A 26282-nucleotide genomic window follows, 5' to 3' on the forward strand; every position below is an offset into this window, starting at 1 on the left:
ATTTTAAATTGATAAATTCTAGGTTAGTACAAGAACTGAGTTATGGTTTTCCACAGGACCACCACCAACACGTGTTAGAAATCAGCTGAAGTGAAGAAAACTGGAGGAAGTCATGTATTTAGGAAACCCTTACTGAAAGGTAGAGGAGCCCTAAACCGAGATGCAGGAGAAACACACGCACCCCAAAAAAAAAAAAAAAAAAAAAAAAAAAAAAGCAAGATACTTTCTCCTTCACTCGCATACTTTCTCCTTCACTCGCAAACATTACATTTGTTTAACATCTTGTCTTTTACCTGTCTGCGATCTGCCGAGGGGCTCTGCGCCTACCTCAGGGCTAGCAGCTGAAGCGGCGCAGCGTTAGGAGAGGGCGCCGCTCACCTGCTGACTGACCGTTGGCGGGACGGGCGACCGTTAGGCGGTCGGCTCGCGACCTCCCTTCCCCCCCCCGCGGGGCCGCTCTGAGGCGCCGCGAGGATTCGCGAAGCTTCCAGGCAGGGGTGCGGCAGGTGGCGGGTCGCAGCTGCCGGGCAGAGCGATCAGGCAGCGCCGCAGGGGCCGCGCCGCGGCGCAGGTGAAGCCGTTCGTTCAGCACGCCCCCACCAGGACCGGCGCCGGGCGGCAGCTTGCCTGCCCCCCGGGCAGGGGTGGAGAAGTGGCTGTGCCCGGGGTACCCCCGCCCCAGCCCTGCCAGGTGCTGTAGGTGTGCTCCCATCAAGATAATTTATTCCTACGAGGCTGACGGTTTTGATTTTTCTGTCTTAAACTCCTGCATGTTGCCCCTGTATTTTTTTTTTTTTTAAAAACACCTGTCATGGTATGAGGGCTTAAAAACCAATATGAAGGAAGCGGGAAGAGCGGGATGTGTAAAGAAGAGGGGAGAGGCAGAGCCACAGACTTCTCATACGGAAAAGATACTGCCAAGACCAAAGGAATAAACCATTTTCCACAGTCCTTATACGTGGAATAAGCGTCACTAAGTATACATTGCAGCAAAAGGGATTTAGGTTAGCTGTTAGCAAAAAGCTTTCTAGCAACAGGACCGAGGGCAGTAGTTACAAACTTAAAACGTGGGGCAGCCTACCAAACACACTGCCCAACTTGGGCAGAGATTGCCGGCGAAGCTGAAGGGCCTCCTGAAACCCTTCCAGCCTGGTTTTCTCTGAGGTTTTTAGGTTCCTATAGGATTGTGTCAACTATACCAATTTTAGGAGCAATTTATGTTAAAGAATAAAAATATTGTACCCTTGTATAAAAGTCTGGACCTATGTTTTGAGAGAGTAAAGCAAGACATGCTCATGAAAAAAAAGACAATTTTCATACTGATGAAATACTCCAGTGAGAAAGAATTAGGCATGAATTTAAATAAAATTTTTGGTGAGATTAATTCTGAAACAGTTGGGACTACATTTGAACTACTCAGAAATAATTTCCCATACATACCAACATTCCCTCTGAATGGCTCAGCTGACACTTGTAGAAACAGCTATTAGCTCAATATAAATAGCACCAATTTTTGCATTTTACGCAATGCTCTGCATTCCAGCTTCTAGAAATTTCCTACATTTTCTGGATGGCTATCTTTGTTTCGACATACTTTATCTCTGCCTGGTCCTTGAAACCTATTATAGCAGTATCTTTTAAAAGAGGCAGCATAGAAGCAAAATGTGTTTTTAAAAGGAGAAAATTATTCAAGCTATGTAGAGAGTTACCTGAGGTTTTTGTCTTTTAAAGAAAAATACTTTCATGGTGGATAACCTAATTCTAACAGCTTCACCATGTAAGCTCCAACAGAATTTCCTTTTTTCTAAACTTAGTCTGTTCTATTAAAAGTACAGTTTTGTGCTGTGGTGTACTCTACAGTATCCATGCATATCAAGGAATGCTGACAAGATATAGAGGGACAGCAAGACTATTAAATATCCATCATGCCACTCTGGATCAGGCTTAATGCAATCAGAAACACATGACTACATCAACTTATCTCCTTTGATCAAATATGATTAAGTAAGTCATTAATTTTCAAGACAAATAAAAAATGCAAGATCATTTTATTATAAATGTAAATGCCTGTCGTCTTAAATGATTTTTCTGAAGGAAGCCCTTCTAATACAGAACTTTGTATACTTCAGAGAACAGTTGTTTTAACATTGGTTTTAATTTTAATGAAACATTATGTATTTGTATGCATGTCTTCTTTCCTTTTTTCTCACACTGCTCATGTTGTCAAGCAAAATTTGTGCATCAGCTTGATCAAGATAATTTCATTATACCATTGTTACCATTATGACTTGGGCAATTAGTAGTTTATAAGAATAAATTTATAGCAATCAGTGATTGAGGCACATTTGCAGTAGTCAGGGTGTAATAAAGCCCAATCAATTTCTTTCATTTAATATGTAGGCTGTGACCCTAGTTTTGATGAGAACTCTTAGCTATTTCATCTTTAAATAAAAAAGAATGTCTGCAAGCAATTATAGTGGTGTGTTAATTGGATATTCCTTTTTATCTTTTATACTACAGAATGCATTGCTAACGAAATCCTTGTTTTCTCTCTCATTCCCTTTCTCTCTCCCTCTCTGTAATGAACTGATACTGACTTGGTGTATTTTGCTAAGACAATGGGCCAGATTTTGATTTTCAGTAGCACTGGTGTAAATCTGGAGTGACTTCTCCAAATTAAATACAATTACTGAGATTTCTATGCACATAACTGAAATCAAAACCCACTCTCTCTTTCCAGTTTTTGTTGCCAATAACAGAGGAGCTGATTTGGCAGACCTTACTGGAGCTGAGTGCTACCTCAAGCTATGATCAGTCATTGTCTTATATACAAACTAAAGTATCAACTAGCACACAGTATTCAAATGGACGATTTCTAAGCTTAAAGCCTTTGCCTAAGGTACTTTATTGCATTAATTCCATGCTGATTTAAGGTATCTGATGATAGATGAAGGTAGTACACATTACGTGAAGAAATGAGACTCCAACCCAGATTCAATCAGCATTACGCAGGCCAAGTTGCACATGTTTCATGTTCCATGAAATCACTCATTGACCTGAATAGGTCCATCATTTGGGTAACAAGTTTCTACTCAGGACTAATAGGGGCATAAGAGTTCAGATAAAAGGTTTTGTGTCTGGAGTATGTACACATGGGAACAGTTAACCAAAAATTTTCCTGATTTTTTTTCCCCCACAGCAGAGAGTTAAAACAAAAGGCAAAATTTCAGCATTTCCTTGGTTTTGTGTCAGTATTTTGAAGATTTCCCCATCACACAATAAGGAAAATGACAAATATTTTTTTAAATCTCTTCTGGGATTTAACCTCTAGTATTTGGAACTAACTGTGTTCTGTAATAGAATTCTGGAATAATTAACAAAACTTGGTTTTTATGCTTTAACAGGGGTATAACTTACCTTGGAAATGTCTTTATGATCTATTTCGTGTCATATCAATAATTATGCAGGTAAGATATTTTACAACTAACAAAAATGTTACAATTCTTCAGTGTCAAATTTTCATGTCCTGTGTCTCTTAAATTTAGGCAAAATTGTTTGCGTAAAATTTCTCATTTGTACTATAAAAGAAGACGACCTTCAAAACAATCAATTGTAGCACTATCTGCCGAAAGGAAAATACTGCTGATGACTCTAGGGCTCATGCAAACAAGATCTAATTCTTATTTAAGTGTCTCCTGATCTATTCAAATGCTTTACTCTAGTTCTGTGATTTATCACTGCTTGTGATAGTTTATTAGCTGCAGGCTTTATTTCTAGCATAATTGCAATAAACATTTTACTTGATGTTTCTGAGGCTGGGGGGATGGAATCCTGAAATCTTCAGTCCTTAATCAAGCAAAAATCCCACCAAAATTAATAGGAATCCTACCTCCACGTAAACTCAGTGAAGACTGAAGGGTTATACACTGCTTTGTCCATCAGAAAGCTTAGCCCCCCAAAAGCATATTTGAATTTATTATGGGGGGAAAAGATTATTAAAAGACAGAAATAAATAAAGAGATCCTCAAAACCTCACGGCAAATAGTAATAGTAACCTGGCTCAGACAAATGAAGAGCAAGCAAAAAATCAGGCAGCAATGCATTGTAGGGGATGGTTCTTGTTCATCAGTTAGAAGTATTTTGCTGGGGAAAGTTTAAAAGTAAGACAGTCAACTATGTACATGTATATACATGTATGTATATATGCACACACATATATACAGCCTAAAACAAAGTAGTTGTATGAAAGAAGAAAGAAGTTTAACACTGTGACCAAGATGACAAAACATGTTCCTTGTGGATGGCTTAACGTTAGAACTACCTTCTGGTCATTTTGAAGAGGAAAGAAAACATACATTTTTCTTTGTATGCTATAACTTGGAAATCAGCTTTTCTGAGTTTAGAAATAACCAATTAGAACTTCTCGTGCTTGAAGATAATCTGTGTAGAAATTCACCTATGTCAGGAGTTTCCCACATAGCTATAAATGCTTCAGAAGAATACAGAAGTGGCAGTTGCTTGTGTCTAATGATTGAGGATACTATGATGAATAATGTTCAGTATATTTAGCTTACCAATTTTGTTATGTTCCGTAGTTATTCATAGTCTTAGGAGCATGGGGGAGGGTCAGATAGAAGGGAAAGATTACTTTTTAGTAAAGGCAATGGACAAGGTTGAGGAAGAATCTCAGCTGTCAGTTCTGACATGGATTTCCTCTGTGTCTTTTAGAAAATTGCTTAGTTGACCCAGGCCTCAGTTTCTCTTCTGCAAAATAGCACTTCCTAAGCAAACACTTAATGTTTTCCTTGTTCAGAGGTTGAAATAGTTTTTGCAACTACAGCCCTGAATAAAAAAATACAGTAATATCATTTGGAACTGCTAAAAATATAAAGAACTGTAAATAAATCATATTGTTAATGAGCAAAATGACAATATTTTCACTTATGCTTCTTTGTAGTTTTCCCATCACAATGATAGATTTTAGGACCAAAACTTGCCCTGGCTTTAAGGTGGGTTTTGATAGCTACCCTTCTTCAATTCACTGTTTAGCATTTGATTTTCATTACCTTTTACTGTAATCCTTTAATCAATAACACCAATATGCAAGCATTGGGACCCAGACATAATAACAGAAAAAAAATTTCAAAACTAAAAAATTGTTTTTCAGTACTTCTTTTCAGACAACATAGGCTTGCTGTCAGAGTTGCAGGATCAACTGGGATTGATCAGTAGGTTACGTGGTAACATTCCCATCTCCAGCTAGTGTGAGTACGCAAGTTTTGATACGCAGTCCTTATTTCTACCACAACAGCATGGACTGTTCTGCAGCTCTGACTGATGTCAGTTGAAGACCAAAAAATTACTATTTTGGCACCCAGTGGGACTAGTACATGATTTTTCATAGGCATTTTCATAGCAAACAACTAGTTTGCCTTAGTTATTTCAAAGGTTGACGAAGAACTCAAACTCCAAGGTGTAAGTATTTCACACTAAAATACTTCTTCAGGACTTCTTCTTATTTCTGTGACGGACCACTATCCAAACACCTTCTCCAGGCAAGGTGTATGTATAAGCATAAATGGCCATGTCACAACTGATCAGGCTTTTCCAGGGGACATCTGGACTCTGTGTGTGTATGAAAAAAAAAAGAGGATGGCACATGTGTGTATGCACATATGTGCACTCATGCCCTCACAGACATCTGAGGAAAAGTATACATCTAACAGTGCCAATCTCCCCCCTGCCAAACAGCAAACCCATGGAAAAATCAACAAGAAAACAACTTTGCAGAAATTTCCCTGACTTCTAAACATGAAGGAGGCTTATGATTAAAAAAAAAAAGAAATCAGGTGCACCAACCAGTTATTCTGGTGATTTTGATAAATTAACTGTAAAATATATTTTTAAACTTCAGTGATACTACTTATTAATTTTTCTTTAACTGAAAAGCATCTAAGACATATTTGTTGTGTAGGACTAGCCTAGTCACGTATGATCACAAGTATGAAATAACTAGTCAAATACCCGAAGGATTTACAGCATACAACAAATGTTTCAGAAGGTGTGCTGACTTTGCAGGTTTTTTGATACCACATTCTGTTACATGGTAATACTGACAATATATGAAAAGAAAAGAAAAATATTAGTCTTGCTTTTTCTCCCTGTGGGTAAAATATTGCAATTCAATCATACCATTTTCCATCACATGCAAAAAATAATCTTCATTATGACAACAACTTTGCATCACATATAGAAAAAACTGTAACTACTGGCTTTGAAAAGAAAAATGAAAATATTTATTGGTTTTCTATTAAAGATGTTGCTAACTCAGTGGGTTGTTTCTACAGAAACTTAACAGGACAGTACGCAAATTCCTTGGCTTGTATCAGAATTTTGCATCAGCATAAGCATTTGGAGATGTGCTTAAAAACAGAGTTTAAATAATATCTTCTCTTGGTGTTATCCAGTTGCCAGAGTTTATTGATTTGAATGATACTTGTTTGCAAGATGGGGGCAAAAACAGTCTTCTTGTTGTCACAGTTGTTTTGTGCAGCTATTGATGTGATGAAACAATTTCATTTGTGGAATACTGTAAAGCAGCAGCTGCCTAATGGAAATGAAATACTTTAAGAAATTGCATGCATAAAAGCTTCTAGGTGTTTAAACCTCTGGCCAAATGAGACAATTTATAATGTTAACAAACTTAATTCCAGAACAAGTTGTATCACAATTGGACCTGTCACTATACTACAAGAAACTGTCCCTCATGATTCATTATGACCTACCCTGCTTGACATGTGGACTGAGTGCAAACAGAGTGTGGAGAGTGAGTCGGGAGAGGGGAGATAACAGAGATAAATCTAAATTCATTCTGGAAGCAGTCACACTCAATGACATATTCACTGACTTCTTCAACAGCTCATTTGATAATGTTCTTTCTGCACTATTCATTTTTCTGAAAGATGAAAGCTGGCTGAAGATCTCATCTGCTCACTGATGCAGGGAGAAGATTTGAAATTAGCACAAAAATAAAAAAAGGGAGGGGTGGTGTGGTGTGGAAAGCAAGCACTTTCTGATTAACAGTTTCTTGGTCCTGACAGGGAAGGCTAAACACCCTGCCTTTTCAGGTCACCTTTAATTAGATATGCATTATAATTCTACAATATGTCAATGGGCTAGCTCTGTCTGGCAGAATTGTGCTTAGAGAAGGAGGAATACATTAATCACAATAATTAATTGCTTGAAGAATGGAAACATTGTTTTCTGTCTCAGCTTGCAACATGATACATATTTGTATAAATTTTTTATTACTGTTCTACAAAAAGATCAATCTAGGAGGTTAATAACATGATTGTAAGAAGAGTGCAAAAAGGGTCAGTAATTCTTGGTCTTTTATAAATTCCTGTTTTGAGTTTCCTTTTTTTTAAAGTGAGGAAGTAAGGGGAGGAGGAGACAATGCTAATTGCATTAGCCAGCCAGAATGTTATATAGTTCATTACTGGAAATGAGAATTAAAACACCAGCTAACTGCTTTTCTCCACCGGTACTGAAAATATACTACACCTGCTTCTGCTGATTTGCCCGACTTGTTAATTATCCAGAAAAATCTGGGTCAGTATTTTATGACCAAATTAGTTACCAGCTAAAGATTACAACTGGCTTGCCAGAAGGAAATTAAGAAGTGTCACATTAGGTGGGGGTAAAAATAAAAATGTGATACTTAGGGGTTATTTTTGGGTTTTGCCTCTAGAAAATGCTTTAAAAGAATGCTTTCCATTAAATCTCCTTTAATTTTGCACTAAGAATTTAAAATGCCTGTTAACATTTCAGAATTGTCAAGAAAGTTTACCGGCCTGGTATGCTGTCTTTGCATGAACGCTAACAGCCACAGTATGTGCATCTGTAACCATACAAACACTGCATCAGCACTTCCGTATCTACTCTTGAATGGGGACACAGAAACAAACTTCTGCTAACACATTCCTTCACTCTTTTTCATCGTCTTCATTGCAAATACGTGTGTGAGCATGCACATTTTTGGGCATGCATGTCCATATCAACATCAGCCAAAAAAAAAGCAAAAGTGGCAGAGTCACAGAGAACTACATGCTTACTGATACACAATGCCTAACTCTTGGATTAGTCAAATACTCATTTGCTTATTCAGCACTCCGCATCTAGGCCACCATTCAGATGCTATCTTTGCCTGCCCTTACTGTTCATATGACTCATCTGTTTTCCCTGATCACATCAACAATCTTTCCTGAAGCAATTAATCAGTCCTCTCTCCATCCAGTAAACCTTTTTATTTTCCAAATTCATAATTTCTCTTATCCAACACCCACTTTCTCACATCCATACAAGATGGGAAAAGAAAGGAGATGAGAGGGGTGCATGAAGAGAATTCAGTGAATAATATACCTACATGTATATGGTAAACCTGCTTCTTATTTAAATCAGGAGAAAGGAAAAAATATAAACGACTACAATTATATTCACAAATCTCTCTGACATTTTCTATATGTACTAAACTCCCTTGAACAAAAAGAGAATTTGCAAATATTACAGGTACGTTTTAAGAGGCTTCCAAAACATTTGTCATTAATACAGCTGTCTACATTTGTGCTCCTTTTTCATCCTAGGCAGTTTAGTTTTTTTCCCTCTGAAATCATGACAGAAAATTATATAGCATAAAATCTTTAATACTAGCACTATTCCTTTATCTGAAATGCAAAGATCAAATAAATAGCCCACAGAATAAATACAATTAAAGATAGAAAGAAGCCAGTACATTAGATCTTCAGATGGAATAAGTAAATACACAAGTAAAAAGTATAACTTTTTGTGAAGCTTATATAAGAAAAATACCAAAAAACAACAGAACGTGAGCCATAAAATTCCACCCCTCCAGAAAGATATATATTTCTGTACAAAAAGAATGAGAAATTAAGTACTTTTCTATACAAAAGAATAACAAAATAATGTTTTAATTATATTTCAGGTAAGTCCAAGATTTCATAAAACAGACATTCTAAAAGAATGGAATATAGTTATATTTTTCCCCTCAAAATAGGTAACAAAATATATAGGAGCAGTATGGACTGTTATTCAGCAATGGTTCTGTGCAAGACGTAAACTGAACAGTGACAGTACCAATCATTTAAGTCTTTTTTATTAACGTAACACATTTCCAGTCATATTAAATAATTTTTTCTTTTAATAAATTTAGGGCTTTTCTTTCTATATTGTCTAGCACTTTACGTTGTCTCATTTTATACATGGAAAATGAGCCTTAAATATTGTCAAATAAATTGCTACCGTTATGTATTCATTTTTACGGATATAAAGAACTTGCAATACAGTGGAGATTCAGAATCAGAAGTTGGTAGACACTTCAGAAGTCATGACATATGCCAAAGGGAATCACTATGAATATTTTTTATACATGATTGTGAGACTGAATCTGCATTAGTTTGGTCTCCTATGTGTAGCCTAGAAGGCTGTGAAAGGGAAAGTTTTTCTCATCTAAAGGAACAGCAAAACATCCAAACAAAAAATTCTATTGCAGCAGTTATTCATTTCAGAAAGGAAAGCTGTGTAAAAGTGAAGAAGTTTGTTAAAAGGAAATCTCCTTATTAAAAGGAGCAGTGAAGAGGAAAAAATTTTAAGGATGTCAGGGAGACTATTTATTTAGGCAACATCATCATAGAGGTTTAAGGGAAAAAAGGAAATTCATTGATGTCTAACATCTACAGAAATTCCTAGAATGGTTAAACAGAGGAAAATAGGAAACAATGCATGTAAGCTACTAGAATTGTTAATAGAATTATTTCATACTCCTTTCAAACAAAATACTATTAAAGATCCTTTCGGACTTATACATGAGAAGTGTAATAAGAACAGTTAAGGAACATCAGGCTAGAGGAGAAGAGTTAAAGTAACTATTTGCACCAAAATGCAAAAGGAAGGAGCTGGAGAGGTTGCCCTAAAGGAGCCTTTTTTATGAGGAATGTATCAGGGGATTTGGCTGAATCTGAAAAGCCAGTAGAAGAGGTAATAAGAAAAAATCATGAAATGAACAATAGCAAATTGTCCTGAACAGACAGAATTCATCCAAAAGTTCTAAAGAAAGGCAAGTATGAATTTCATATATTTTGGTGGTTAACATAAATCAGCCTAGATAACAGAGAAATGAAAGGTAATAAATGCGAAGTAAATTCTCCATAAAACTTCCAGGAGATTCTAGGGAGCTATAGAGCAGTAAATCTGACTTCTACAGCAGACATGTTGGTGGAAATACAATAAAGAGTAGAATAGGAAGACAAATAGGTAAGTAAGATACAGTGGGCAACAGTCAAGACCTTTTTGTAGATCAAAGTCAAGCCTCGCAAATCTGTTAGTTTTTTGAAAGAGTCAATGAGCATGTTGATAGGAGTAATCCAGTTGATATATACTATACACCTGAATTTCTAACAACCTTATGGCAAAGGTCCTGACCAAAGGCTCTTTCTTAAAGGTGTTTCTTAAGAGGAAAGTATTAATAAGTGGAAAGTAGGTATCTATATATTTCAAAGAGTGTGAAAGACAGAACTCAATAGTCAGTTTTCACAATGTACAAGAGTTACCAGCGGAATCCTATGGTGATGTACGCTTCTCAATGTATTCCTGAAAGATCTGGAAAGGAGCTGAGAAGTTAGATATTTTCTGATAGTAAAAAATTACTCAAAATATAATAAGAAAAAGAAGAAAGAAAAAAGTGATAGCAAAGAGTTGCACAAGTATCTCACAATATGGAGCGACTGCACGATAAACTGCTTGATAGAATTCAATTTGATAAATCTAAAGTGATACATACAGAGAAGGAAAAAAAAAACAGCCTAACTGTGCTAATTTGTGATGGATGCTAATATAGCTATAACCACTCAGGAAAGAGATCTTGAAGTCATTGCAGATCTTGCAATGATACTTCTACGAAAATGTCAGCTCTGCTCAGCAGCAGCTAAAAAGACAAATAGAACATTAGGAATTATTTGGAAAGCATTAAGAGCTTAGGACAGAAAACCTCATCGGCATTAAAAAAATCCATGGCCTTCATGCAATTCTGGTCACCCCATCTCAAGAAGGATACAGTAGAACTAAAGAAGATGTAAGAAGGATCAGAGGATGATCAGAGATCAAAAATGTTTTCCATTTGAAAAGAAATTAAATGGACTAGCTTGCAAGGAAATGGTTAAGAGGGAATACCATAGAGATACATGTAAGTATGAATGATATGCAGATGGGAATTGGAAATTATCCCTCAATGTAAGAAGTGAGAAGTATCCCATGGAATTTTCAGCTGTAAACTTTAAACAAACACAACTTGGCACTTTTTTATATAATACATAATTAAACTGTGAAACTCATCACCAAAGGATATTGTGGAATTGGAAAGTATAAATGGTTTTGAAAAGGTATTAGGCAAATTCATGAAAGAAGCATTTATTAAAGAGTATCAAACAAAAAGGTATAGCTATAATAGTGAGCTCCACTGCAGATTGCCAGAAGTTGGCAGGGAAAAAGTGGGGAGTTATTACTATCCACTTCCTCTGTCCTTACAGCATTTCATTAAAGCATCTGGTACATGTGATCACCTAGGTCAGAATTACTAGACTAGTTTGATCTGAAGCAGAACAATCATTCAAAATAGGTGCCTTTGCCAGAAGCACTTCCTGTTCTGCATATGGATAATGCTGAATCCAGAAAGGAATGGAGAAGATGGAAGAAAAGGAAAACTTCACACAACCACTTTTTCAATGACGTACATGCTTTCTGGAGCCACAACTATCCACCAGAAGTGTCATTTAGAACAAGACTGAAGCGTTATCTTCGGTATGTCATAAAAGGCCAGGGACTAATAACCACTCATAAAATTTCATTCCTTATCTTTACTTGTGTTGGTAAGTTATTCCTGCAGTAATTAGGGATAATATTGCCATATTATGTCCTAAGTGTGTATTCTTGCAAGTATATGGATGATGAAGCATGAAGAAAAATATGATAGTCATAATCTAAAGTTGCCATATTATATTCAGATTCTGCAACCATTTCTAGTGATTTGGGAATGATATGTTACCTGCAAGTATTGTAAGCTGAAAAATGGATGCAAATATCTTTTGACATACTCAGTTATCAGATTCATAGATGAAGAGAGCTTAGAAAAAAGGAGGGATAGCAAAGATAGTAACAATAGAACTCTTTTGTTTTGTGTTGTTAATATAATTTTACTTAAACATTCTTAATATAATCTAAGATTCAAGCCATGGTCTTTAAAATGGAATTAAAACTCTTTCTGCCCTCTTCCCCCATGAATTCCTATAAAAGAAATACTAGTATAAATATAAATTTACCAAACACTGGAAGATACTGTCTAAATCACCATCAAACGTGTAAAGCCTTTTCTCCCATGCCTCAGATACATGCAGCATATCCTGTTCACTGACTGGAATGCTCAATTCTATGCATGTATCAATATGTGTTAAACAAGCTCTACAGAAGTCTCCTATCTTTAAAACAGGCAGACAAGCTTTGAGGTTTGTTTCACAAGGTATTGAATTATTAGTTTTATTAGCTACAACTGATGTGTCAAAAAAATAATTCTATTCAAATGAAGAGTCAGTCAAGCTTCATATTAGGCTTGGGCATACATTTTTGCCACGAAGCGTTTGGTTATTTATAAATCATAGCAGGAACTCAGACTAACAGATAAGTATATTTCTTTATTCTCTTCTGGATGATAAACTCTTTGTACAAAACAAGTGTCCTGGTTTCGGCTGGGATAGGGTTAAATTTCTTCCTAGTGCTGTGTTTTGGATTTAGTATGAGGAGAATGTTGATAACACACTGATGTTTTCAGTTGTTGCTAAGTGCCCTCCTAGTCCAAGGACAGCTCCCGTGCCTACTGACTGAGCTAGGTACACAAGATGGGAGGGAACATAATCAGGACAGCCAGCCCAGCTGGCTAATGGGGTATTCCATACCATGTGACGTCATGCTCAGTATATGAAGGGTAGGCGTGATCCAGGAAGTACCGATCACTACTTGGTTATCGGTCAGCGCGGGTGGTGAGCAATTGCATTGTGCATCACTCATTTTGTATATTTTATCATTATCATTATCATTATTATTTTCCCTTTTTTTTTCCCTGTTCTATTAAACTGTCTTTATCTCAACCCACGAGTTTTTCTCACTCTTACCCTTCCGATTCTCTCCCCGTCCCGCTGGGGGTGGGGGGAGTGAGTGAGCGGCTGCGTGGTATTTGGCTGCCTGCCAGGTTAAACCACGACAACAAGGGATAAGTAAAAAGTCTGTAATAAACTAAAAAGAGAAAACATATCAGGGCTACACTGAAGCTCATATTGTCTTCTTGACACCATGCAACCCAACAAACTTCCTTGCTCAGACAATGAAGGCTTAAGACTACAGAAAAACTGTTGGGTTTAAAAGCAAACATGAAAGCTTGCAATTTGTATCCATGCACCAAAATATGGTGCATAGTTTACTTTATTTTATTTTAAATGTCTATATAACTTCTTAGGAAGCTTCAGAAGTGTTTTATGCAACTGTAACCATTTCACTCCCTTTAAAAACAATACAATAATGTAAATAAAAATCTCACTGTTACATATTAAGAAAAATAATTACTGAGCTGCTTCCTGCTAAATTAGAGAAAAGCAACTCTGAGACCAAGATTTTTTTGTTCTGATTCTGATTTAAGCTTTCCTACAACAAAGTGCAATACCTTTCAGTCTTTCTGTTTCTGTTATGAAGATATTTCTATTATGTTTCTGTGTCTAGGAGAATAAGAGAATGCGTTCTTTAGAATATATAGTTGCATTTTTAAGTCCTGTGCACATAACAAAAGCAAAGTATCCCCCTGCTTTAAGTTTAAGAATTTGATAGAAAAATCATCATCAATTTGAGTAAATAGCACACATTTTTCACACACAGTATTTTTTATCTGTAGCATACCTCAAGTGCTATCAGTACAGAAATGAAAGAAATAGAAAAATACAGTCTCAGTGCAATATAGGCCTTAATTATTACTCACTTTTGGCCAACGGTAAAGGAATTGCCAGCTAATAAATGATACCATGCCAGGAGGTAGACTGAGGTAGTTCTGCAATTTTCTAGTTTTATCACTTAAAATCAAAAATAGCCGTTATACACATTTATTAAGCCATATATGAGGCTTAAACAAGCAGGAATGAAGTGCAAGAATTGTTTATTCCATTACAATTTCAGAATTCTGGAAAGGAAAAGCAGGTTTTAAAGATCACATTTCTGTAGTATCTACTTTCCCCTATTTCCATACATTTTACCTTTCTAATCTGTGAAATACAAGAGAGAAAATCCAATTTCCATGTTGCTCAGTGCTACAGATGCTGCTGCTATGGAAACTACCCTTCATGTGCCAGAAATAAAGACATACTGTTGATGTGCAGTTACTGCAATGCAAAGCAGCATTACTTTTTAATTTTTCCATTAAAAGTCTAATATAAATGCCTAAAACATTGCTTCAATGCATTATATATTCTTCTACTTCTAGTGAACTCTGTAACACTTTTGACTACTGAATGTTGTAAGAGATTTCATGGAGCTGTCAGCTTATTGTCTGAGGCATACAAAAGAACATTGAGTATTGGAAGTTGGAAAACATAGGACTCTGGAACAACCTGTTTCTTTATAAAACTGAAATGATGACATTTATCTAATAACAGCTCTACCTAGAATCTATGTATACTTGAAAACTAATGTAGCAAATATTAAATGTCATTGAGTGTTTTGATCATAAACAACATCTTGGCCCAGTGTGAAGCTCAGGGGTGAGAGAAAGTGACCCCTCCTCCACCAAAATTATTCTATAACCAGTTTATATCATGTGCTTGCTGGCTCTCTGGACGCCCTTTCTCCTCTTCTGTAAAGGTTACTGTTAATGTCTCTCCTGTAGCTTTCAATCAATTTTGGTTTTGTCTCTCTAATTCATACTATGATAAAAGTATAAGATAATGCCCTGAATGATGAAGTGGGCCCTCATCTATTGGCTATGCAGATTCAACTGAGAAATGTTTCAGTTATTAGTACTGCTCATTACTACCACAATTTTACCTGTTTAGAGCTGAAGCCATGCTTTTGTTCTGTTTCCATGCAGCATCTTCCTAAACCATTACCACAACCTACAGTTGCCTCTTCTAGACATTAATTCAATAAAAATGATAATAAAAGAAAAACAGCAGCCCCAGTGGGCCTCAGTCAGTCTCATTTTTTCAGGAACTGTTAAAATGTTAAAGAAACAAAAATATAACACAGGGACAAGTGATGAAAGAGAATTGCTATAACGACTTTAGCCGCAGGTATTTGTGCTTCATTTTTTTCCATCTTCATGAAGAAAAGAAATTTTCCTCACTGCTTTCAGGCAGAGTTTGAAGGAAACAGAGATGAATGAAAATAATTCATATTTTAATATAAATTCAAAATTTCCTAAATAGGTAGTGCTTCTAGAGAGGTCCAGAGTCAGACTTCTGGATCACATTTTTATAAACACTCACATTACGATTCCGTTGGTGAAGAACTGTGTGCTCCCCACCTCTGAAAAATTAACTCAATAAAATCAAAAGATGAACATCCAAAAACGACAGGGCTGCACCTGCAGAATTTATTCAAACACACATACATGCACATTTAGTTATGGAATGCCCTATCTGACCAGCTAATTGCATGCACCAACATTTTGCTTATTAATGGGAGCACATAATGTCTAGGACATGAGTTAATGCTTTTCTGAATCAGGACCTGTCTTGCCATGATCAAGGCACAGATCATTAAGTGCTAATGACTGAGGTGGCACTGGGTGTATTTTCTTCTTTTTCTGCTGAGGTTGTAAATTATACACAGAGTTTGGAACACCCCCAGATTGATTTACTAATCCTTGATTCCTCAAGGAAGGATGAAATGAGATTCATTCTTCACTGTGAAGCAGACAAAAAACCTAAGCCTTCATAAACTTCAAACAAAATTATTTGGCTTGGAAGAAGTCTTGTGTTCAATTCCACCTAAGTAGAAATGTGGGCAGGTAGGATTCTGCTGCAACATAAGTGCCTGCATGTCAAAGGTGACAGCACAACACATGACCTTTGGTATGGACATTTTAGTATTTAGTTATCAATATAACATAAGATTGGAATACCCCTTTCATACTGTACCTCAATGAAAACTTGGTTCCTCTCATTGGTTGTAGAGAGAACAAGGACCTGTACATCAGGTGGTAGTAGAGATATTCCAGATTAACATGGGAGTATTCTTGCACTAAAGGCAAAAAATTTGCAGTGGGATGAGGCCACATGGGAGTAGCCTATAAGAAGCATCAACATTCCGCCAATTCTTGCCATCTCAAGAAGGCATGTCACTGGGGCTACTAGTTCCCATGCATGTAAGTGCCACAGTGTCCAGACAACAGATTCTCTAACTTGACTCCCAAAAATTACACCATAATGAAATCCTCTGCTATGTGAATAGCAGACGAATAATTTTAACATAGGAGTAAAGGTAGTAAAAAATGACAAGGACACTGGCTGCACTGGAAGTGCTACTATTACTAGCGAGAGTCACATGCTGGAGTTGGAGATAGGACATCAGAGAGCAGGTGTTGTACATAACATGAAGTCAAATGAGCTGGGAAGGACAGAGTTTAAGAGTTCTTGCTCTCAACAGCACCCCCCCCCAACAGTCTCTAATGGTTTTGTACTACTTAAATTCCAACAATAAAAAGCATGAGTGAAAAAGAGGATTTTGTTCACAAAACTAAGTTGGAAGGTAGCAGAGCTTCCCTAATCCCAATCACATAAAGGTTAACCATTCCTGTGTCTGGTCTTTCGCTGTCCAGGGTGGGATAGCAGTCTTAGTCCTTATTCTTCTCCTGGAGCCATGTCCAAGTGTTGAAGGCTTAACAAACACAAACATGAATCTCCTTTTCCACTCTTCACCCACCTCACTGAACAGCATATGTGTGCCAACCTTTTCTAAACCTACACCCATCATGCAATACGTAGAAGCTTTTGGAAATTATAGTCCATCGTCCTACAGAGGTTATCAGGAAACAGAAGTAATAAGAATCTTGCGAGAACCATGCCAACAAGCGTACATTTTCTCTACACTGGGGTGAAGAAATTGCCAGCATCATGTTTAGATCCTGTTTGCTCAGTCTCAAGCAGCAACCCAAAAGGATAAAGGTATCCAAACCACAGTTTAACCCATGTTAAGTAGAGAGCAAAACTTCATTAATACTTGGAGCACTTTAAATCAATATTTAGACATTTAATTATTTTGTTCATTTTACTTGAATACATTAGTAAAGCCTGATAGAACTATTAGGACCCCCTGTGATTAACATACTTGAATCAGCAAAAGGTGGCAATTAAATAAAAATCTACTTGTTTTTCTGGTCTATGATAGAATTTGCATAATTTAGCAATTATTTTATCATTTTGAATATATATTAAAAATGGTTTTCTGCTTTTTAATTGTAAGCTATATTCTACATATTTTAATTCTAGCTGCCTTATGAATATATTTTGAGTCACATATAAAAATATTTTTGGCTGGCTCAAATTTGTAAAATTTTTGTCTCTTCTATCACCAAAAGGTGTTCATGTATCAAAGATCATTAAGTGTGATTTGTGATTTGCTCATTAAAAGCATATTTACAGATTATATTGTAAATTAGAGCTTTTGGGGGGGATAATTATTTTTCTAGTAGCTCAGAAAATATTTAGCTAACTCCACACTCCGTCAGATAATGAGACTTCCCTCTGTACATAATTTTAGTGCTTTCTACAAAGACTAAAGCCATACCGATGATTTATGCTGCACAAATTTAGATTATCAAGTAGATCTAAACAAATGGATATCACTGGAAGTTCATTTCAGAGGATTTTGAAGAAATAAAGAACATAAAGAACAATGTATCTTTAGTTTGAACTTTAATATCAAAATATTGAGTGTATGGTCAGAATAGTGTCCATCACAATCCCACTATATTTCCTGTCTTTATTCTTTTTCCGTAAAAATTTATTTCAATCAGATAGTGTACTGAATCAGGGAGTGTACTGAACAAACTGCATCTTTTGTCTAACCACATAGCCTTTCTTGAATTTTCTATTCTGTTCACTAAGGTTGCTATAGATTATCATAATCTTTAGTTACAAAGTGATAAAATAATTACAGAAGAAGTTGCATGTGGAGTATAAGGAGCAGTTGTTTATAATAAAGTATTTCTAAAGGCATTTTTAAGTGTGTTACTTTTACTGTGGCTCAGAAAATTGATGACTAAACAACAGTCACATTTGAAATTATCCTTATGGCCAAAACCAAAAGAGTTTGTTGGCCTCAGTCTTGCTACAAAACCGGATATCTCCATACTGGTGAGATTTCTACACAAATGGACTAATTCGAACCCTAAATGGTCACGTCAGCATTAAAAACATAATGTTAAAATAGGCAAACTAACCTACATGACCCATATAGACGTCAAAGGGAATACGCAATGAGTTGTACGGTGTACGCACAGCATCTCCTCTGTATTTGGTGTAAAGTTAGGCAGAGATCTGAATTCCTTTTGAATGGAACAAAACCAGAAGTCATGGTCCAGGAGCACAACTAACATGCTCCAGGTGCTAATGGGTATTCAAAGTAAACCACTTTGAAAAATATATAAAAGTATACATTGTGTCCTGAGCAGCAAATGTTTTGTGCTGAAGACGCACTCCTGCTGCACTACTTGCTAATGGAGACGTATCTACAGAAATTCATGTATAAAGTGTACTGTATGTGACACTAAAGGAATAGGTTATGCTGAGTTACCCATAACTGTCCTAGCATACACAAAATAATAAATCCATTATGTTTTGTTGGAGCTGTTGTTGCAAATATACTCTTCAATTGCCTGGTGGAATATCAAAGAATTACAGGAAGTTATACAACAGGTTCCAACTATGTAAGCACCTTTTTCTTTAAGCTTCTAAGATCCATACTGAGCTTACAGCACAGGCAAAAATAAGCCATGCTCTATAAAGAACATTACAAAGAAGAGAGGAGGGAAAAAGATACAATCACTCTATCCCTCCCACAAATTTACTCATGATTTTCCAGAAATAAATGACTATGTTAGGAAATACTGATTCACTGGGGTGGGAGATAAGGAGAACGGAAACCTGGAGGTTTTGGTCCAAATCTATATAATCATGATTATCGTTTGAACAGTGATGGCCTCCCTTAGCTTATGTACCAGACCCTGACATAGAGAAAGTCCTCTGGGAAATTCCAGAGTTGATGATCCAATGGCATAGGCTTTTTTATTATGTTACTGAACTAACACACTTCTGTGGGCAGGACTGTGTGGTCTAATACTTAACATTTGGTGGAGAAATTTTGTCCTCTTGGGCTGTGTCCCGTTTTGGAAGTTCTGTTCCTTGGGATTAAATTTTGCCTGCATGCAAAAAAGATGTAAAATTGGACTTTGTTGCCGGCAGGGCTATGAAAGCAATATGCGTCTGACTTGCCCATCAATAAATATCCTCAACTGTTGGAAAGATTATTATCACAGTGCCACAGCTATGTTTAGGGTCTGTATCTGTGTTTTTGACAAGAGGTTGGTATCTTGACGACTGCATAAGAAAGGGTGACAATGTATGCGTGAGACTATACTATCAACCTGAAAATAAACATCAGTCTTATCAATGGAGTTAAATATTTATGACATAAGTAAAGCTAAAAAATTTAATGTCAGAATTACTGATATAAAAACGTGAAACCTTAATCTGGTCAGACTAACATACTAATGCAATTCTTAGAAAGAAAAACTTTCTAAAGGGTACAAAAGATGAACATGGGAAAAACATCTATAATGCCCACAGGCTAGTAAATGTATGATTAGATTTCAATGAAATATCTCCTGCTAAATTCAGTAGGATCATACAAATATAGTCTGAACCCTAAGAAACCTCACCCAAAGACAACAGAGGTGACCTTGGTTTTTTCATGATGCTTTTACAAGGCCTGGGTAAGCTGGAAGCAACTCAGCTTCAGAGATGTTCCAGAGAGATGTGTAGTAAACTTTTCCAAGGAATAATGATACATCCATTTGTCTTTACTGCTGTACGTAAGAACTGTTCCAGGAGGTCAGGGACGTTCAGTAATTTGAAACATAAGTGAATTTCCTCTGAAATGAACATACCAGCAAAAAACACTTAAAAAATAGTGTTGTAAGGAAACCTGTTATAGGTTCGTATTTGTGAATTTGGTATGTTATTTATTTAAGATAAATAAATTTTTGCATATGCATCATGATATCTTAATTGTTCAAGAAGAGATGTGTACTTTCAGCTGCAGCTGGTTATAAATAAACAATTTTACCACTGTGTTAAACTAGGAAACTGAGGCTGAAATAGGTCGTGGACTCTCCAGTAATTATGCCTGAAGTCCTGCTAAATGTGATAACATGAGAATTTAACAGTTGCTTTCTGATTGCTAAAAGTTTAATTAAAAAAAAAAAAAGAAAAAAACCACAAAAATTCTTAAGCATATTCTGTATGTAGAGAAAAATATAATCCTAAAGATGATCAATTGATACTACAGACGAGAAAGCATCTAAAGCTCAGAGGACCATGGTGGTGAAGCTACAGTTCATTTAAAAAATAAATAAATAATGAGACTTCATTAGCTTCCACTGAAGTGGAGAAAGTTAAAAGTCTTCTCTAAGTTAAAAGCTGTAACAAAGAAAGCAGAGGAAGCAACGAAACAAAGGAGCAAAGGAAATAGAAGAATGTCTTGTGAAATTAAGCAGTGGAGTTTTTTTCCTCCTCTCTATGTCTTTGACAACGGAGGAAGTCAATGAAAATGATAGACTGATGTTCAAGAAACATAACTTGATTATTCTAGCAGCAGTGAAAGGGAAATGCTGCAAATAATTCATCAGAATACCAGAGAATCAAAAAGGAAAAAAAAAAAGAAAAAAAGCAAAAAAGCCCATGACAATATACTGTATATTCTGGCATGATAAGTTGCTTCACACAGCAGATAATTTATCCAAGCTGTGTGATACATCTCATTAAAGGAGCAACCACCAAAAGTAACTTCTGATTTGCTATGTGCTGCTCAATCTATCAAAAACCAGTCTCTTCATACTTGTAATGTTGGCACTAAGAAAAGTGTTGAAATATGTCACCTTATTTTGAAATACCTTATAGCAAATTAATATATTCTACATTACAAAGTACTTTGTTTACTGAACGACAGTATGTTAACTACACTCAGTGTAAAATGCTGCAGTAAACAAGGTTACTTTCCATTGATTTTTAGTGCACTGTGTGATGGGTGTATGCTAGTCCAATGCTTCTTGTCTGACATGATAGATAAATTGACAAAAAACTTTAGGATGCCTGATTAATTTGATAGATTAGAAGGTATACCACAACTAAGGAATAAGACGCAATGGTACAACTTTACTAGGGTTTAAGAAATGAGAGAAGGAGAGGAGATGTACAAATAGATTGATTATAGTATCTACTATTTCATGCAGTCCTACATTTTATTTTCTATTTCTGTATTCAAAAGATGAAAGGAAAGAAAAACATTTTGTTTACTTGATCGGTAATGTTTATTTCTTGGAAATAGAAGAAGATGTGTCAAGTGACTGCTACTGAACATTCCTATATGGCCTTGACAAATTTTGATAGAAAGTTTGCACAAAACTGTTCACTGGGAAAGTTATTGCCATTCTGAATTTCTCAGAACTGCATGAAGTCATAAAACTTATATTACTAAGATAGGAATTAAGAAATTAAGAGCCATAACCTTATGAGCTTATAAACAGCATGAAATGAAAAGCAGCACATTAATAGGAGTCTCAGTGAAGTGTCCAAGTCTTAAAGGTTTACAGCTACAGCCTTTTCTTTTTAATAAAAAAAAAAAAATCATTACCTCAGTCAAAAGTCATATTTATGCTGCCATCACAGACATGACTGCTTCTTGATAAACACAGCAGGTACGCTAGCTGTAAGCTTATTTGGGTGACTGATAACGAAGTACTAACAGCCCCAGAAATCATGAAGCTGAATGATTATCCAGGTGGTAAACCTGTGATAGGTGCTACCATGGTTTCATGGTGTTTGCTATCTGAACCAGCTAGCCCACGTTTAAAACTAACCCTACATGACCTAGGCCAGAGGTTCAAGATTATGATTTAATTTGTTTCCTCCTGAAATGGTTGCCTCTAGTCTTATAGTCTTAAAATGAGCCCTGCCACTCATCAAGGTTTGTTACACTGTTTAAAAAGGAGCAAGCCATAGATAAGATGTAATTTAGGAAGAAATTTTTAATAACATCTCAGCTGTTAATTGCTGCTTCCCAAAAGAGACCAGAGACAAGAATGTATGTGTATGAATGTTCCTCCTCCCCTCCATTCCCCGGAAAAAAGCTGACACACGTCCCAGCTGGTTGGTTGCCATTGCCAAGAACATCAAAGAGGAAATGCACTTGCACAAACAGCTTAGATGACACCAGACAGCTGGGGTTTGGCTCTTCCTTCTCCTTCCGTTTCTGGTAGCTGTGCTTACCTCCAAGGAACAGAAGTCAGAAGGACAACCACAGAAGATTTTTGTTCATTCAGTCTGTGGGCAAGAATACACATCTCTGAAGTTCCTGAAAGGCAACGTCTTACAATACACAGGTAGGATAGGTATCTTCCACCTACTTGTTTGTGCCTGACACATAGCCTGTTGACTTGGCATACTAAAATAAGGCTTAACACATAATGTAAATGCATTCTGTCATTGCATAAACCGTAAGCACATTTTTGACTGGAGCAGAAATATTTTTAAAAGTTACTGTGCAGTAGTAAACTTTATGCTAGATTTAGATTGCAACTTAAGTTGCATTTAGGAAATAAAGCCTCCCAACAAAAACCCCATCCTTCTCTTCTAACCATGTCTCTCGTGATAAAAATGAGGGACCTGTCCTCTTTAAAAATAAGCTTGGATTCCCATAACTACTACCATGTCTCTTCCTCCTGTCCGACTTTGCTTTCATGAAGTGACCAGTTCACAGTACCTAAAAGTTCCTCTCCCCCAGTTCTAGCCCATGTTTTAGCCTGTTTCATCTAGTTTAACTTGTTCTTATCAATGTCTCTGATGACGTCTCCATAGTCAAAATTCATCCCATCTTTGACTTATCAGACCTCTAGTAGCTCTATGCCTTACTTTGAACAACAGAAATACAAAAGTCAATGTCATACAGGCATCACACATGCAGAACAAGTAGATTTTAACCACAATTCTGTTTCAGGCTTGCTAGTGCTTTCATGCAACGTTTTAGCCATTAGGAAGAGCTCAGCATATCCATGAGGGCTCTTAATCCTCCCCATAAGCTCTTTCCAATATGTCCATTGTAGATAACTATGACATCCTCCCTATCACTCCAGCCAACAGCCAGGACAGATCTCCAGTTTCACCTTTTTGTAGGTCCACCTGTACAAGTAATGGCTAAATATTTCACATTCTTTCTCTACAGCAGCATGAAGAAAGTAATTTCTAATCCAGCCACTCAGGTAAAATGATTGCTTTCATTGGTCTTGACTGCTAGGATATGACTTCCACATGATTTGACTGCTACACTTTTTGTGTAGTCTTAAACAAAAAACTTGCCCTCCTGCATCCATTCAAGAAGTGGCTACAAATGTTATGCTAGTATATATGCTGAAATTAGATCATCTCCATCATCTTCCATCTCGCTACCAATTTGCTCTTCTCTACTATGTCAAAGAGGAGCCATTTATTTTTATATTCACAAAGACTTACACTGTTGCCATCTCGGATTGAGTACAAGGCTGACTATTCAGTTGCTAGCTCCCATCATTTAAATCTTCAAAGTATCTTTATCCTTTTCTGGATTAGAGCAGCAGCAACACTTTAAACTGTGACAGTCATTTCTAGAGTGCTCATCTGAAATGCAGGCAGATATCCCAGATAACATATTTGCAAAATGATTAGCTCTGGAAGTTTTGAGCAGCAAAACTGTCTGGTATATGATTAGGAACTCTCTACGTTACTCTTTAGAGGCAGCCAAAATTTTGGGATCAAACAATGTCATACAGAGATAGAAAAAAAGAAAGCATCTTAGTTCTGAAACTTGAAAAACATCAATAAACAAAGGAAAACATTTCAAAGTTACTAACATTACAAACATTTTCAGAAGCAGCAGCTGCTAGTAAATTTGATAAAGTACACAAATGAAGAAAGGAGAGATTCACGAAAGCTGACGGACAGAGATGAAGAATAAGAGATAACTGAGACAGTAAGGGTAGTAACATGCTAAATTATGAAAGGACATTGATAATCTGGGTCGAAGTAGTGTGACATACTGGAAAGGAGAAGCCAGACTGAAAATTACCAGTTAGAATACTGTCAAATGGGAAATCAGTTCTTCAGGAAAATATGGCATGTTTTAAAAAAATGACAGGGTTGGAAGTGCGCCCTCCATTAATGCCATCTTTTAAAAATTTACAAATAAGCATTCTTTCCTTTTTAGATACCACCATTTCCCTGCATATGGAAAATAAATATCCTGGAGCCAAACAGGTACGATTCCCATGTTGCTCTGTGCCAGACAGCCCAATGTTCCCACAAAGAACCTTGACCGATCATAGGCAAAGGTTCTTGTCAGAATTCATCTGACAGGGATACAGTTTCATAAAGAGAAGAGATGTCACTTCAGAGAGGGATATCACTAAGTTGCACTGTCAGAAAACTGAAGCAGGGCTTTTCTTTTACAAGTTGTTTGCAGATTGAGATTCTAAGAACTTTACTACTAAACTGCTTGATTATTAGTTGGCAGTAACTTAAATGACACACAGTATGCTAAGTATTCTTGCATTAACTGAGTTCCAGTAAGTTTTTATAAAATGCTCTGTTCTGCTCAATAATGTGAATTATGTTCTGTTTCATAACTGTCTTAATTTTCTTAAACATAACAGCAACTTAAATTGCATTTTCCTGATAAGCTGATGTGTAACAAAAAGAAATATGTATAAGTAAAGCTACATACCATACAAACACACCAAGAATATCCTACTTTTTATAGTACATTTAATGCACAATATATAACACAGCTTTTTTTTAAGAAGAGACAATGTCTTTCAAACACATCCTTTACTTTAGAATAAGGTATTCTTTACAGATTTTCATTAGAAATTAAGGAAGAATAATGGACACCATTGCATTATTTAAAAAAAAAGGGGGGGGAAGGTGAGAATTATATTGTCATTAACATATATCGTAAAACTACCCATTGCTTCTAACAAAGAAAGGATTGAGTTTAAACGGCAAATGACAACATTATCAGCTTTAGCTGGATTTATAAGCCAGAAGGCTGGAGTGAATGACTGCAACTCTAAAAAGAATGTAACACTTGGGTTCTGCAATAAGGTTATGTATTTCACTGAATTACATTTGCTTATTTAGATTTGGATATATGCATAAAATTAAGCAGAATAGTTAAGTCAGTATATTTATTGTGTATTATAGCCATCGGTAACAATCAAGACCATCAGCTTAAAAACCAGTTTCTAACCCAAAGTTACTTAGCTAGTTTTCAATTCCATGCTATTAGAAAAAAAGAGGAAGAAATTTGTCTACAACTGAAATCCTTTTTTCCAGGAACCCCATGGGAGCAAGATAGTGCATTGTTGCTTAGAACGTGGCTTTTAAAATTCACTAAGACTGCTGTATATTATGATTGGCTCAGGCATTTGAACCAGCATACAATGAATACAGTTGTAATTTTTGCAGTCACAGGGCAATGAATGTTCCATGTTATTTTGCTTGTTGCCTATATGTAGAGAGCAATTTACGTGGAGAACATTACTGTATCTGTCATGTTCCATCTAAAAGCACTGATGCAGAACTGCTTGGAGACAGCAGCACTGTAGTATTGATGCTCATGGCAGAAGAGATTTAGATACCATGAAAAGCTAATGGTGTTAACTAAAGAATTCTTCAATTCACATCAGCAGAAAGGGAACATTTAAAGGAGGATTAGTTTAAGAATAAATGACAAAAATTCAACACACTGAAATTGTGCAAAATGCGTATTGTAGCAATTATGGAGACTTTTTGATACAGTACTGACGAGCCAAATTATGGCTGTGCTGTATGTTACTGTTCAGCATAGACAACAGCCTTTACATGGGATGA

The sequence above is a fragment of the Calonectris borealis genome, chromosome 14, assembly GCF_964195595.1.
Source record: "Calonectris borealis chromosome 14, bCalBor7.hap1.2, whole genome shotgun sequence".
In the NCBI taxonomy this organism is placed as follows: Eukaryota; Metazoa; Chordata; class Aves; order Procellariiformes; family Procellariidae; genus Calonectris; species Calonectris borealis.